The sequence below is a fragment of the Patella vulgata genome, chromosome 8, assembly GCF_932274485.2.
Source record: "Patella vulgata chromosome 8, xgPatVulg1.2, whole genome shotgun sequence".
Lineage (NCBI taxonomy): Eukaryota > Metazoa > Mollusca > Gastropoda > Patellidae > Patella > Patella vulgata.
Genome location: NC_065886.2, coordinates 10,326,389 through 10,342,457, shown reverse-complemented (window position 1 = coordinate 10,342,457; position 16,069 = coordinate 10,326,389). Strand labels below are relative to the sequence as shown.

At 37.5% G+C, this 16,069-nt stretch overlaps 1 long non-coding RNA gene across 1 annotated transcript; it reads left to right on the top strand.

Annotated features, from left to right (window-relative positions):
* Positions 1 to 3,521: 3,521 nt before the first annotated feature.
* LOC126831031 (uncharacterized) lies at positions 3,522 to 6,791 on the top strand. The gene is made up of 4 exons (XR_007684104.2): positions 3,522 to 3,590; positions 4,292 to 4,344; positions 5,830 to 6,097; positions 6,377 to 6,791. It is a non-coding gene; the product is annotated as an uncharacterized LOC126831031 (long non-coding RNA).
* The last annotated feature ends 9,278 nt before the right edge of the window (positions 6,792 to 16,069 follow it).

Below are 16,069 nucleotides of genomic sequence, written 5' to 3'. Positions count from 1 at the left end.
AAGTGCAAATAATATGACAACTTAAACAATTGGCAAAGATGCGGCAAATCTTTGAGCAACTGACAATCGCTGTGACAGATTGTCATGCATGTAGCGTTTGAAACAATCACTAGACCAATATCCAAGCATTTGAATATCAGTGGCTGGAAAACCAAGTAAGTGAAGCCTATTTGCCCCTCCCTGCAAAAGGAATGGACCCTTATTTTTGCATTTAGGCAACTCCATATTAACCAATAATTCTTTAACTTTGCAAATAAAACAAAGGTACATGTATGTCAAAGGTTGGCCATTTGATAATGCAAGAAGAGGGCCAAGAGGATCATGATTGGGGCTTAACGCGAGAAAAGACTCCAAAGCAGGACACAGAGTGTGTCCACTTATTCTAGCTAGAATTGTTATTACCCTATGCTCGTGATATTGAAGAGTTTTTTTTATGCCGTATATTAACTACAAACCCCCTAGTGTGTGAAACAGCATCCATGCGCTGCAGATCCTTGGTAGGGTCAAATGCAGACTTTGGCAAAACATTATTTGGTCTTAGCAGTCCAAAAAAGGCAATCAGGCAAGCAACCCAAAAGGCATGGTCAAACTGATTTACAAAATTAAGCAATGTTCTAAATTTGAGCAACATTTCCAGTGTTATAGTGTCAACATGAGACTGAGCAACAAGATCTCTTTTAATAACTAACAATAATTGTCTAAGATTCGATTATCACATAGAGGGTCAGGCAAATCCTCAGCTTTATGTAAATGCGAAATGACATTAAGATATTGTCTTATAGTAGCATAACGATAGTGTTTGAGATGGTAAAGGTAGGCCACATACATCTGAACACAGTCTGTAGTAGCTGGGATCGGTAAAAAAGCAATAAGTTGTGAGGCATATGTAGCTTTTGTTGTCTTTGACCGAGCCTTCTGTTTCAATTCGTTGGCAGTCAGTAAAAGGGCCCCTCCCGATACAGAACCACCTGAAATACACAAATATAATTGACATGTGGCATAATAGTTCTGATATGGAAATGTCTATAAAGTTTATCCAACATATTAGGCTGATGAAGGCGAGAACAAGTATCAGCACCGTGTTGTCAATTCCTGGTATATATAAAGAGCATGTAAACTAAAGTTATTGCAAGTGGGCAACCAGAAAATATTTCGCTACATTCACATAATAGTTTTATTCCTAGATGTCCCTTTATTTAAGGCTGTTTTGGCAATTATATTATCTGTATTAATAATAACTTGTTTGTCTCTCCAGAAGGAGGACCAGCTTAATATGGAAATAAAAATTGCTGCTACCTCCTTTACATTCGTGTTCAGAATCGAACATCTAATATCAATTAGTATAAAAAATAATCGCCTCCATAGTAACAGCCTGCACCTGCAGAGGTGGCATCAGTTTGTAGAGAGTTTATTGGCCGAATATCATGAATTTTAAGACTTCCATTGAATTGACGGAGGAAATCTTTCCACCAGTCTAAGTCGAGAACAAATTTGTGAAGCCCAGCTGAGTTTGACACATAACAGCTTAAGTTTACGTTTACTAGCCCTCCTCCTGCCTTCAAAAGAACATATTAGCGAAAAAAAATTAGACAATTTCTGAACCGGAAAAGAAAAAGTCATGTTCTCAGAATCAATCAACTAGGAAAACAAGAGAGGTACTAGGGCTCTCAACTTTAGACGAGTTTTTTCGAAATACAAGAGTATGCAAAACATTCATTAATTGCTCTAGAGCATAAACACACTGATAAAAAGTTGAACTGATGGTGAGAAAGTCAGCCAAGTAAGCAATCACTGTAATGTTATACTGTTTTAACATTATTCAACATACGGCACTGGTAGTGTCTGAAATATCTTGGGACTTTTGGATCCACCAAAGGGCAATTTTGTATCAACAACGTAAGTTGGATGGATATCTCCTTCGAAAGTCCACTGAGACCAGTGACAAAATAATTGGATTTGTGGATACTAACAGATCGATAAGCACTGTGTAGGTCCACCTTAGTTAAATAGCAACCTTGTGTGGTGTAGTTTTTGGCAACTGTCAAATCCATACATGAGCAAATCGTGTCACTCGCATAATTATTCATAGCTCTGAGTAAGCTTTGGCTCAGACCACATTCATAAACATCTAAAACATAAATTTACAATAAATTATTACTTTAATGGAATTTTTTTTTTTAATTTTGCAAGGCTGATTGTGTACGTTAGTTGTCCATTAATTCATTGTCCACGTTTGTAACGCTCCTTCCGGTCTAAAATGGACAGACCTTGGTAATGTATGTGAAATAGAAAAGAACATGTATGATGTATGTTGCTCTAACAATGGTCGAGACCAAACACGGCGGTTGCACAAAAGCTACACTGTACGAAAATGTAAAATTACAGCGAAAAATATGTAATGTTTAATATTACTGTAAAAGATGGGTAAATTCACCATAAAAGTGTAGTTTTACAAGTTAGAATTTGAACCTTTACATTTAACCTGTATTGATACAACTATATTTGTTAAACGGTCAAACGGAGTTGAACTTGGTTCAACCTCTTCGCGTCGCTCAAACTATGGCACTCTTCGCGTCGCTCAAACTATGGCAGCCAACAAGCCAATCAGTAACACGACTACGCCTGGTTCGCTTAGTTTAGCATTGCTCATTAGAATCGCCAGCTTTTGATTTTTATACGCCCACATTTTTATGTGGACGTATATTGTCGTCACCCCTGCCCGTCCGTCCACAATTGTTTGTGAACACTCTACAGGTCACAATTTTTATCCTGGAAATATAGGTTTATCACCCTCAGATCTCGGTTCCTTTCGATATTGGCATGTATCGGACTGTAACTTCATGGATTATGGCCCTTGATTGTACGAAAAATCAAGTTTTTAGCTTGTGAACACTGTAGAGGTCACAATTTTTATCCAATTTGGGTTAAACTAGAAATGTATGTTTATAACCCACAGATCTCGGTTCCTTTCGATATTCGAGCATATCGGACCATAACTTCCTGAATTATGGCTCCTGATTGTACGACAAATCGCGTTTTTAGCTTGTGGACCCCGGAGAGGATGATTGAGTTTGAATTTCAACGCAACATTTGTCATCATAGTTTCGCAGTTCACAAATAAAAAACGAATGAGAGAGAAAACCCTTTTCCAATCTAAATAACGCAGTAACTATATCGACATTTTTTTGTGGAGATTACGACCTCACAATTATGAAATTTTGCATAGAGAAAAGTCTCGTTTAAGAAAAAGGTACAGGTATTCGGATTAGGGAGCGGCGCTTATTGTTGTTTACAACTGTTTTGGGGAAATTGTACTAAATTATAAAATGTAATTAATAGCCTGAAGTAAAGTCTCGTTTAAGAAAGAAATTTAAAGAGTAAACTACTAAGATAAAAATACAAATTTCAATCAGATTTTTTCAAATTGTCGAGACACTTGAAGACATGTCTCGCGGATAGTTGGTGAACTTTTTGCAGAAAAATATATAAATACTCGACAACAAGTAACATTTCACAGACGGTCTAGCTGACAGTAACAGCGTTTCCATAAACTTGGTTTAGTGACAGACGTTTCTTGTAAAGTTGCCAGGGTAAGTTTGAATTGTTTCTTGACTCATATTTTTGTTGTTTCCAGACTTGAGAACCGCTGTGGTTCAGTGAGTAAGACATTGGCTTGCTAGCTTGGCGGTGCACGACAGACGGTCTTGTATTGGACAACTGTGTACACTTTGGCGTACACGTACAAGATCCCTTGATAGTTTGTATTCGGTAAAAGGGTAGACCGTAGCGGAGCTATCCGGGTAAAATATCCCTCATAGAATGCTCATCGTCATTAGTCTAGTCATAGCAGAACATTAGGACGCTGAAACTCATTTCATTTTATATATCCAGCTTAACAGACCAGAGCCCAACACGACTTGAAAGAGCTATTGGTGCTTTAGGACCTTTTCACCCGTCAGTAGAGAGAGAGAGAAATTGGGTTTAACATCCACTCGACACAAACTAGGTCATTTCGGGACTAACACATGGTTCATTTTTATTTCAATAATTCTCTTGCACGCATTGGTCATTGACAGTGGGAGTAAACCGAAGGGCCTCCAGAATAACGAGCCAACGTTTTAGCCTCCGTGGCTCCAATCCATATGGTACAAAATGTATCACAGGTTGAATTAGAAAACGGTCCTTGATTTAGTTTCAGCGCTATTCGTCAACACAGAAATAAAATCACAAGCCTGGTATTTATTGTTAACTGTTGTATTTTATGGGTCTTTCTTTCTTTTCTCCAATCTAGTAGAATGAATACGTTATTATTCATAATGTTGACTGGTGCGGCAATTATTGCTGGTAAGTAACATGTTGTTGTTCTTCAAATTTATATATTTGTACCAGCATAGCCTTTCATCTTTTTATCGTTTACCGTGCAATTAAGCAGTGCAACTTTACGGTTGTGCTAATACATTTTGATATATATATATATATAATTTAATCATCGAGTGCGAGACGTTAAGTAATATATTGATTTTGAACGAGTGCGATAGGATGAGTTCAATATTTTTATATTACACAATGTCTTGCACCAGACCATTAAACAACTTAAAATACAGACACTATCCAGCACGTGAATTTCTATGAAATACGTCCCGTGAGTCCAATATTGCGACTAGTATAATAATGGTACACCAATATCAGAGGATGACGTCACATCTGTATTTTAAAAAACGATAATGATACTACACATATTATGCGAATTAGTTTAAATTGTGTGGAACACAAAATTGGTTATAAATCAAACTGGATTTATCTTTAGACATAATGCAAGTCGGATTGTCACCCGACATTTTTATTTTGGGTCAAAATTATGGAGGTCCAGCTGTTTTAAATCCTTTAGCTCGGATATTGATGCGATGTGAATTAAGCTTTAATGCAGCCGTTAAGACTACACCATGTGAAAAATTCTCACATTAAAGGGCCAATCCCGATAAGTTTTTGGAGAATAAAACTGCTTAATTTTGTGTTAAAATCCCTTAAAATCCTCTACCTAAGGGCAGCGCAACTAACTCAATATTTGTGGTACGTTTTCAATCAATTTAAAGCCATCAGTCTTCATCTGGAAATGGAGACCAGTGTCCCAAGCTGTATTATGCAGTGTCTTGATAAAACCAGACTTTTTTTATAAAAATAATGTGTAGGTGAAATTTACTTTTCGTTATCAAGTACAGCACATGAGTCATTCACTGTATAGACCTCTCAAGGAACGGGAATCGATTATCAGGTCACCCAACGAAAAACTTGACCCAAAATCTTAAAAGGGTTACATGTCCGGATAAGCAGTTTGGGCATTCATGTCCAAACGACTCAATACTTTGAGCGGGAATTTTGAGACAAGGTAAATACAGCATTCCTCTATATTTTGGCGCTTAAATTTCTTACGTATTCTGACTTTATTTTTGAGACTCTGTTCAAATCGGGATAGTCCCTTTAAGCAGTTCGGTAAGAAATTATTAAAACTAAACTTTAGGCGAATTACTTACTATTGATCTCACATCGCCTTAAAGTAACAGTCCATCCTGTAGAAACTTTGTAAGATATATGAAGGTACTTCCTTCAACTAACAGTACATCACATGATCCAATAGATACCGTGTAAGATATGTGAAGCATATGGCATGTTGTGCATTTAACTACCAGTACATACTGTATATAATGTGTGAAGCATGTAGGAAGGTTTAGGTTTAACCATTTCGGGGTCCCTCAATAAATAGTACATCCTGTAGCCTTGATACTGATCAGTTGACCAGGTACATGCATTATATGGTTTTATCTTTTCCAGTCACTGTACAAGGTCTAGAATTCGATCCTACTCCTGTAGACCCCCCTGTTGCACTCCCTTTTGCCGAGAAGGATCGGGATTCAGAGGATTACCCCATAACTATGGATGAACATGCTAGAGCAGAGAAACGTGATAGATATTATGATAGATATTATGATAGATATTATTCGGGAAACAGAAACTGTGAAGAAACCAAACAAAAATTGAGGTTTCTGGCCTATGATCTAGCTGACTTGTCTGAGGCTATATCTGCTTTAGCTGAAAAAAGGTGAGTTGTCAGTCATTACTTTATCTTTTCACGTGCTAAATCAGAAGACTAATAAGGTAATACTATCAGTATCACAAATCCACAACATAAATCAATAGTTTTGAAATTTGACATGTGAAACTCATAAAACTCACTTAATCCACGCTAAGATATACATCATTGTAGATCAAGAGGCCCATCAAAAAGGCATTTATGAACTAATATCTTGACGAAAAACAAATAATTCCACTTTTCTAATGTCGCTCAAAGATTTCTCTTTTTGTTTTAATTATCTTGCAGAGAAGGCAGACGTTATCCCTTTACTAAGCCTTATTACCATGGTAACACCGAAGAGAGGCCTTATCCCTTTTTATCTCAAAACGAGAGGCCTTATCCCTTTGGATCTCAAAACGAGAGGCCTTATCCCTTTGGATCTCAAAACGAGAGGCCTTATCCCTTTGTATCTCAAAACGAGAGGCCTTATCCCTTTGGATCTCAAAACGAGAGGCCTTATCCCTTTGTATCTCAAAACGAGAGGCCTTATCCCTTTGGATCTCAAAACGAGAGGCCTTATCCCTTTGTATCTCAAAACGAGAGGCCTTATCCCTTTGGATCTCAAAACGAGAGGCCTTATCTCTTTGAAAATCAAAACTCATACCCAAAATGGTGGTAGTTAACTTCTCAACAAAAGACGACATATTTGAAAACATTTCAGAAATACGATAGAAAATTTATATCAAATAAATATAAATAAAGAATCGTGAAATGCATTGACTTATTGTATATTTTGTTTTATGTGCTTCTGTGCTCGGTAGCTAAATCAGCGTGGTTCGCTGGTTGTCGTACACAAGACGGGGTGTGCTTACACAAGCATAATAACATATTATAATAAGCGTCCTAAAGTGCAACATTTTCGGAAGATTGGCACGCGTTGTTTGGTCTAACTATGCAAGTATATTTTTTTATTGCCCCCCCCCCCTCATCAACCCTACCCCACCCACCAACTTGTATCGAGGCTATGTTGCTGGTAAGGTATTACAACAATCAGTAATGAATTGGTGACTAGGGAGCTCGGGGTATGAGAGGTGGGACTCGGTGTGAGGAGGGTGGCTTAGTGGTAGATCCCCCTCTTACAGAACGACCCGATGAATTTATCTATTATATTTATTTTAATTAGGGGGATCACGTGGCTAAGTGGGTAAGACGCTGGCTCGCTAGCCTGGAGGTCGGGTGTTCGGTCCCTGCATTGGCCGCGAAAGTTCATCCAGATTTTCCGGCGTGGTTTCCCCTTGTCAGTGATGCAGGACGGCGGGCCTGTCTAGTCGTTCGAATAGGACGAAAAACCGAGGTCCCGTGTACATATTGGCGTGCACGTAAAAGATCCCTTGGCAGTTGGAATTCGATATAAGAGTAGGCCGTAGTGCCGCTGCACGGGCAAAATTTCCCTCATAGTACAGTGTATGGCATATGCCCGTCTTCATTGGCCCAGTTTAGGAGCAGAACAGTAGGACGTTAAACCCCATTTCATTTCATTTCATTAATATCAATTTACTGTGACGTGGATAAGATCTTGCCACTACAATGATGCGTACATTATTAATTCCTTTTACCCCAGGCAGTATTTTCCGTCTTTTGATATCCACTTTAGAACCACCTTTCTAGCTAGGTATAATTACAGGTGTCATTTTATGCTGGCATGGACATCTGATACCACTTCTTATTTGAAGAGCGTATAGCTAACAAAGTACGGTTGTACTTTTGGGTTCATTTTATAGCTTCCTAAATTCAACACTTTTTTCTTGGGGGGGGGGGGGGGGATACACGTTTGGTGCTAATTTACAAGGGGGTAATTAGCTGATAGTTTATAGCAATTCTGGCTAGCAGGCCTTATATCGGTAACATTTTACAGCAATGGTCGTAAAAGTTGTTTTCGGATTGTGATTAGCGCTAGCCCCGTTTACATCTTATGAAATAGATCTAAAATGAAATGAAATGGGGTTTAACATCCTATTGTTCTGCTCCTAACCTGGGCTAATGAAGACAGGCATACACCATACAGTGTGCTATGAGGGAAATTTTGCCCGGGCAGCGGCACTATCGCCTAATCTTATATCGAATTCCAACTGCCAAGGGATCATTTACGTGCATTCCAATTTATACACGGGACCTCGGTTTTTCGTCTCATCCGAAGGACTAGACAGCTGTCCTTGTCAGGCCCTCCGTCCTGCATCACTGACAAGGGGGAACCACGCCGGAAAATCTGGATGAACTTTCTCGGCCAATGCAGGGATCGAACACCCGACCTCCAGGCTAGTGAGCCAGCGTCTTACCCACTTGGAATTCGATTTAAGAGTAGGCGATAGTGCCGCTGCCCGGGCAAAATTTCCCTCATAGCACCCTGTATGGCGTATGCCCGTCTTCATTAGCCCAGTATAGGAGCAGAACAGTAGGACGTTAAACCCCATTTCATTTCATTTCATTTGTTACATACTATGTAATACAGCTGTGTTGATATCCCAATGTTGAAATTACACACATCAGCTATGTCTGTAATACAGTGGTGTGCAAACTACGCCTGTTGCCCAAATCCGGTCCGCAAAGCCTTGTCATCCGGCCCTCCGGAGCATTTTACTACATTTGAAAATGAATGAGTAATTTTATCTCTAAATGAAATAAAAAATCGAATTTGATTATTGCTGGGCCCAAACTTTACACAGGCGTTGCATAATGTCCACGAAAAAAAATAATCGCCATCCAAAATTATGTCCATCATAAATAACAACAAGATGGCGACCTTTCTTGACTATTTTGAAGTGAAAACATACCTATTTGATGGAGAGAAGAACAGTTTTATTGCTGGACTGGATACATTTGCAATACTAGGCTTTATGATGCAGAAAATAATTTGGTGTTTCAACGTTGTTGTCCAAAAAATTACACCAAATAAAAAGAATTGAGTGGCATAGTTTTTCTCTTATTGTTTAGATTAGAGCAAAAGTAATCTTGGTTGGATTAGGATTAGTAAAATAATATGTACCTGATAAGACGTTATACTTGTGTAGCAATAATATTTTCAGTAAGCTGACAGTGGAAGTGAAAAAAAAAAGGCTATCAGTTAGGAGGTAATTAGTAATTGACTAGCTTACCGAATGTGCCAACTTTGCTTGACACGGCATATACTGGATGTGGGCGTGGCCTGAGCCGCCTTCGGCTCGTCCAATTTCAACATTGGTTCAACTAGGTCTCGACCATGCGCATCGGACCATGAAATAGTTAGATTGAAGTCGCGACCATGGTTAACCCACCTTTCGAGGTCGGTTGAGGCTGGTCAAGTCAGATTAAAATTGGCGGCCCGGGACAAAACATATGATGTGTTGGAATTGTTATTTGAAGATAGAACGTATACCACCAATGTTGCGATGGCCATGTTGGTCTACCAATTGAAAACAAGTATAGCGGTTATTTACGACGTTATTATTTTTTTTTATTTATTCAATTATTTCTGTAATTTTGGAACCGGAGTTGAGCTTTAAATCACGTTACCGACGTTACCTGTTCTTGTACCCAATGTACATTAGGCCCGTCCTATGTTTAACTCGGCCGAGTGGTTTAACGTATACCCGTTCCCGTTCTCTAATTAAGGCCAATGATGCAAGTATGCTGTCGTTATAGGCAATTGCCGATCGCTCCCTTCTCAAAGTTGTGGTTAGCTGAATACATTATTAGACTGTGTCATCGGTATTACTACGCACTGATTGCAGCCATCTAATTTACTACAAACAACTTGGAACAAAGAACAACAAAGGAACCTTAATGATACCGAACAGTAATCACATAAACTAATAAAAAACAAACCTGCAGGGTACTCAATGACGAGATTAATTACAAAATGTGCAGTATGATTCAGAATATAAAACAATGAAAAGATTAACGACAAAGATTGCAGCATGAATTAAATATATAAAAAAGTTTACTAAATTATATACAATAATTTATTACTAACGGCGGTCTTAATATCAACTAAGTTATGGATGTCGTGGCAGTTTTGCTTATCCTCAAGGGATTGAACTCGTTATAAAAATGTTTTTTATCTAAATACGTGGCAATTCAACAGAAGTAGAATCTTCAAAAACTATCAATACCCAGGTTTTGTGAGGATTTATTTGACGATAAATTGCACCCCATGTTCGATTTGCTCTTGAAATGTGTATACAAGTTGTTATATAATGAAAATTAGACAACAATTGTATTTATGTGGTTTTGTACTGCATTGTAATTTTAACTATGTTCGGCTAGAAATAATCTTGGTTTCGCGAGTATAAATTTCATTGCATATTATTACCAGAATTACAGAATGTACTTGTTCAATTATCTCCAGTACTATTGAAATATGTTCCAATGCCTTTGTTGCACTTTTTAAAAAACAATATTCGTTATATTTAGCACTACATACAATCTGATTAAAACACAAATCCTATTTGATTTCGTTTTTCATAGTTCAAATTTCGTTTTACTAAATAATAATATATTATATTAACGTGTCACCATTTTACTTGCCTGCACTACACTAGGATCTGGAAGAATTGTTACATAACGGAACTGTGTTTTTGCCACAACTTTATTATTTGTATATGTGTATTGGCCTAGTCAACCGATGCAGTGCAGGATATTTCAATTGTCATAGTTTATGGGGGTTTTTTTATATAGAAATGGACATATTGATACCACGCCGATTCTGAAATTGCATTGGAGTTAAACTATTATGGCTAACTCGGAATCTGAACTTTCGCCAAAAAATAGGCCTACATTTCGTTATTAGCGTGGATTTAAATTCATTTTAAGTAACATATTTAAAGATTTTGCTCAGATATCGACTTTAGATACTTCAATAACAGCCAGAGGTCCTAAATGAATTGATGACAAACAGTTTTCTTAAAGTGCACATAAGATGGTCCCGGAAACTTCGAGATACGTGTAGCCAATGGTTACTATATCCACTTTACGGCAAGTTCACGCCAATCTGGTTGAAATTAATTCAGTTATCTTCACTCAAAGTCGTAAAAATAGACCTTCCGTAAAAACGGCTTTGCCAATTATCGAAAACACTCTTAATCCCCTCAGACGCCAGTGACGTCACAGTGACCGAATGCATATTCGGAATGTTTATTCCTTAATTACCTATATACAGCCGGCGTGTGTATTCTTTAACGCCTGAAGGATTCCTTAATCCCCCTAATTTAATAAAACAATTGACTACGGAATAATTTGTTTTGTAATTCATTTTAATTTAAGATCCAATTTAGAGTGCCTACAACTTTTAAACTTTGAAGTCCTGAACTCTTAATTAATTTTTTACAATATGGAACTTATTGGACGAACACTTTTAATATGTAAGTAATATACGGGTCCAGCGATGTGGTTTTTACTGCGAGCACTTCGCTTTTCCACATAAAGTGTAGTGTCGTTAATATCTGTCATTAATTAATCAATCCGACTATAAAAGTTATACAGGCATGGGCCATAAATTAATTTCAAGTTGGTGTTAACAGTGAGTGTTAGTGGGATTAAATGGCCGCCAGTACCAGCCAGGAATAAAATAGCTCTGGAGAAATTGTGCTGTACTTCAAAAATACTAACGAACAAAGTGCCATTCCTTCTTGTAATGTTAAGATAAGATTATTATACATGTTTATTTGGATTTTCGTGAAATTCTGTGGATTACCTTAATCTTAATTTTAGAATTTTGGATTCAAAAATATAGTGACAATTCTTAAATAGAGCCGTGAATACTTAATACTATATGGATAATAAAATACGGTAAGCTATTGCTTCGTTTATATGGATATTACAATCTGCTAATTTATGTGAATAATATACAAAATATACTTAAAATATACGAAGATGGAAGTAAATTCATTTGAAAACCAATCCTCTCAAGTAAGTTCAAATTGTGAACCAACACCAATTGATGTCAATAACAATGAGTATTTCACACTTAGTGACTACACAGATAAATGCTGCAGTGTTACAGTACAATTTATTCAACACTCATATTTTAACATAATGGAAAAACTGTTGCATTTACACTATTCGAAAGACAGTTTTCCAAAATCTCATCATGGTTTTGTTCTAACTACTGAAATGGGTGGCAAAAAACTCAAGATTTATCTATACCCAACAACGGATATGGTACATATTCAAGGAGGGGCCTGCATAGCATGGATTACATCTGTTTTTCCAAATCTTCTGGATAAATTCGCAGGAGATGTGAACAGTATTGAAAATACCTCAAAGGAAGATATAGTAGATTTATTTGATGTTAATTCTGAATACAGCCATAGTACATCTAGAAATGTAATCATACCACTCCCTGTGGAAAATAGTTCACTTGATTTCATTCCTCCAATTTATTCTACACCTTATCAATCACAAAATGTACATATAACGAACTCTGACCTAGACTGCCTGTTTGAGAAAATAAGAGATCTTGATAGCCAAGTGTTTCAACTTCAAGAGGCCCTCAACCATAAAATCAGTTACGTTGACAGTGCAACTCAAACAGACCCGGTAATGCTAACCAGTCAGGAAATCAACACAGACACTAGTTGTTCTTTATGTATAGAAATGGTTATTATTATTATATATAGCTAATAATGAATATATCGACAAATGACTGGCACCATTTGTATTTCTGTACTTAAGTTTGGGATATCAAGTATTACGGGGTTATCCAAATTACCGGTAAATGCGCTAATTTCTTGTGTCATCTTCATTTGACACGTGGCCTATTTAAACAAAGGCAGCTTAAATTGATCTACGGCATGATACGGCATTTTAAATTCACTCTAAAATATTCCAATCACAAATGTCTAATCTATACCAATGAAAGACGATAATTCGGTGATTATGATTAGACCAGTCACGTGGTAATTGGACCGTCAATAGACGCTTGTCCAGTTGACGGATTAAGGTCGTAATTGAAAAATTGAAAAGCGTTTTGGCGTGTCGGATACTTAAACGTTAACAGCGGACTTAATTTTAATCAGATTGGTGTGAACTTGCCGTAAAGTTGATAGAGTAACCATGGGCTATACATACATGAAATTTAGATTTTTGATCTTACGTGGTCTTTAAAGTCAATGGGGAAATAATTAGTGATCTGTGGCCAACTACTGACAATGTATAAAATTCTTGCTAGACAATTATGAACCAGTTCCCAACAAATGTTAAAGGATGAAGTCGTGAGGTCACGAATACCCCCTGTATCCGCACAAGCTATATTTCAGCGTGGATTAAGTCGTGAGAGATCATATTGTCCGAGAAAAATGCATATCAGATGGGATCATGATAAATGAATGATGTTAATGACACCAAGACATTAATGCGAGTGTAGAAAATAACGATGTTCATGAGGGCATGAAAATATTGAATTCTATTAATGAGGGTTTGGAATTAATCCTTGATTTTAATGGAACGATGTTAATGAGAGAATGAAATGAAATGGGATTTAACGTTTTACTGTTCTGCTCCGAACTAGGCTAATGAAGACGGGCATACGATATACAGTGTGCTATGAGGGAAAGTAGGCCGGGACAGCGGCGCTACGGCCTACCCTTATATCGAATTCCAACTGTCAAGGGATCTTTTACGTGCAGAACGACTAGACTGTTGTCCTTGCCAGACCCCCCCCCCCCGTGCTGCACCACTGACAAGGGGAAACCACGCCGGAAAATTCCGATGAACTTTCTCGGCCAACAGCAGGGGAGAACCCGCGACCTCCAGGCTAGCGAACCAGGGTCCTACCCACTTTGCCACCGTGAACCCCGAAATAAATGAGCTGTAAATCAGCGTGATGTATCGTACGGCGACCTTAAAATTATGTCGCCATTACGAGATTGCTATGTTGTAATTAAGAGATAACTGTGTCGTAATTATGAGATAATTGTGTCGTAATTACGAGATAATTATGTCGTCATTACGAGATAATCGGGAATATTCAAGATAATCAGAATGCCTTTTTTCATTTGATTGGCCCAAGGTTCATAAGTCAATGTTGTCAGACCGAAGCTATTCGAAAAACGGAGCATAACTCTCGTAAAGAAGGGAGCGCAATGCTGAATATAGTACCGACTCGACCTCTCATGACCCCAATGTTTCAGACCAAATTTAAAATAGATTTGTTAAAAAAAACAGTAGCCGCTATCACGTTCACAGGGTTATCGGAAAGGTTCTTCGAAAGGAATAGGGATCTTCGTCATATTATAATATAATTTTCTTGAAAGTTTAAAAAAAAAACATCCAAATTCTGGCCTCTTATTGTGTTGACAGTATTATGGACAGGTTTCGGCAAAAACGGTCAAAATTCTAAAAACAAAACCCGATTTTGACGAAAAGAAATAGGGATCCTTATTTTATCATACTACAAATTTCTTGGACGTTCCGGCAAAATCTGATGAAAACCGTAGCCTCGGGTGTGCTGACAAGAAGTGTGGACAGTTCGGCAAAAAAAAAGCGGCAGAACTCTAAAAATATTACTCCGATTTTTCCGAAAAGAAATAGTGATCCTCGTCTTGGCACAATACAAGTATCCTGATAAAACTGTAGCTTCTAGAGCGCCGACAAGAAACTGTGGACGGATCGACGGACGGACATGGTGTTTACAATTATTCGACCATATTAACACGTGGGCGTATAGAAAACAGATCCGTTTAAATATATAGCCTCTATCGCGTACACAAGGTTTTCGAATAGGCGGCATAACTCTGGACAGGAAGGTCGTGGTGCGCTGAATATTGATAGGGTTTACGCCTAATTTGAAAAGAATGGTTGTTATTGCCAAAATTGTTTGATAGACATAATCTTTTAGTGGCATTTAGCGATCGGGGAACACATTAACAGAACACAGCTTTTATGGGGTACAATTACTAGTTTATTCTAAAAGCACGACGTTTCGACAAGTATCCTCTGATCGTTATCAAGCACAAATGACGATGTAGTAAACAATTTACTAAATTGTCATTTGTGCTTGATAACGATAAGAGGATGCCTGTCGAAACGTCATGCTTTTAGAATAAACTAGTGATTGTACCTCATAAAAACTGTGTTCTGTTAATGGTTGATAGACGTCTTTCTTGTCTTGCAATTGTTAGTTGAGGCGGAGACTGATAGACTGGGGCTATAGACTGGAGCTATATAGAAACACAGACCCAATGAAATGAAAACATTGGCCTTCTGTCCGATTACCCTTTAAATACGAGCAGACTAATTACCCGGTAAGGCCAAGAAAACAATGAAATGAAAACATTGGCCTTTATGTCCGATTATCCTTTGAATAAGAGCAGGCTAATTATAAACCCGGTAACGTCAACAAAGCAGACACTATTTCATACATGTAAAAAGCACAAATCTTTTTCATAGTCTATTTAAAACTGATTTAAAATATTTATGTCTGCCATTCTTGACAGGTTATTCCAGTTGATTAATCTTCTTTTGTAATGACTAATATCATTTCTATTTGTCATCATATTAATCTCAACAAAGCTAAAGATAAAGATAAAAAAAACATTTTCCAATATCTGAATTTACAAAATCAATCATACTACAACGAAGTTTATCTGATGTTGATCATATCATGTGTTTCAGTCTCACGCTTAAAGGACAGGGGTGAGGGTTGCTTGACCATGGTTGCGACATTGTTTTCAAATTTAAAGACAATGATTAGAGAAAAATGATGGCATTATATTCTATTAATTAATGTCTTTGGCAAGTTGTGGGATTCAAATCAAAATGAGCGAATGAGTGACGGATTGTTACATAAAAAAGAGTCATAATGTGGTAAACATTCAATTCTAGGTTGATAACAGGTATATTGTGGGAAATTTCTCCGGTAAGTTTCCACTGTCCATATAAGGGTAGGTTTCGACGTCATTAGGATAATTGGCCAATCCCTCTAATTATTGCCACCATATTGGACCAGTTAGATAATTGAACGTC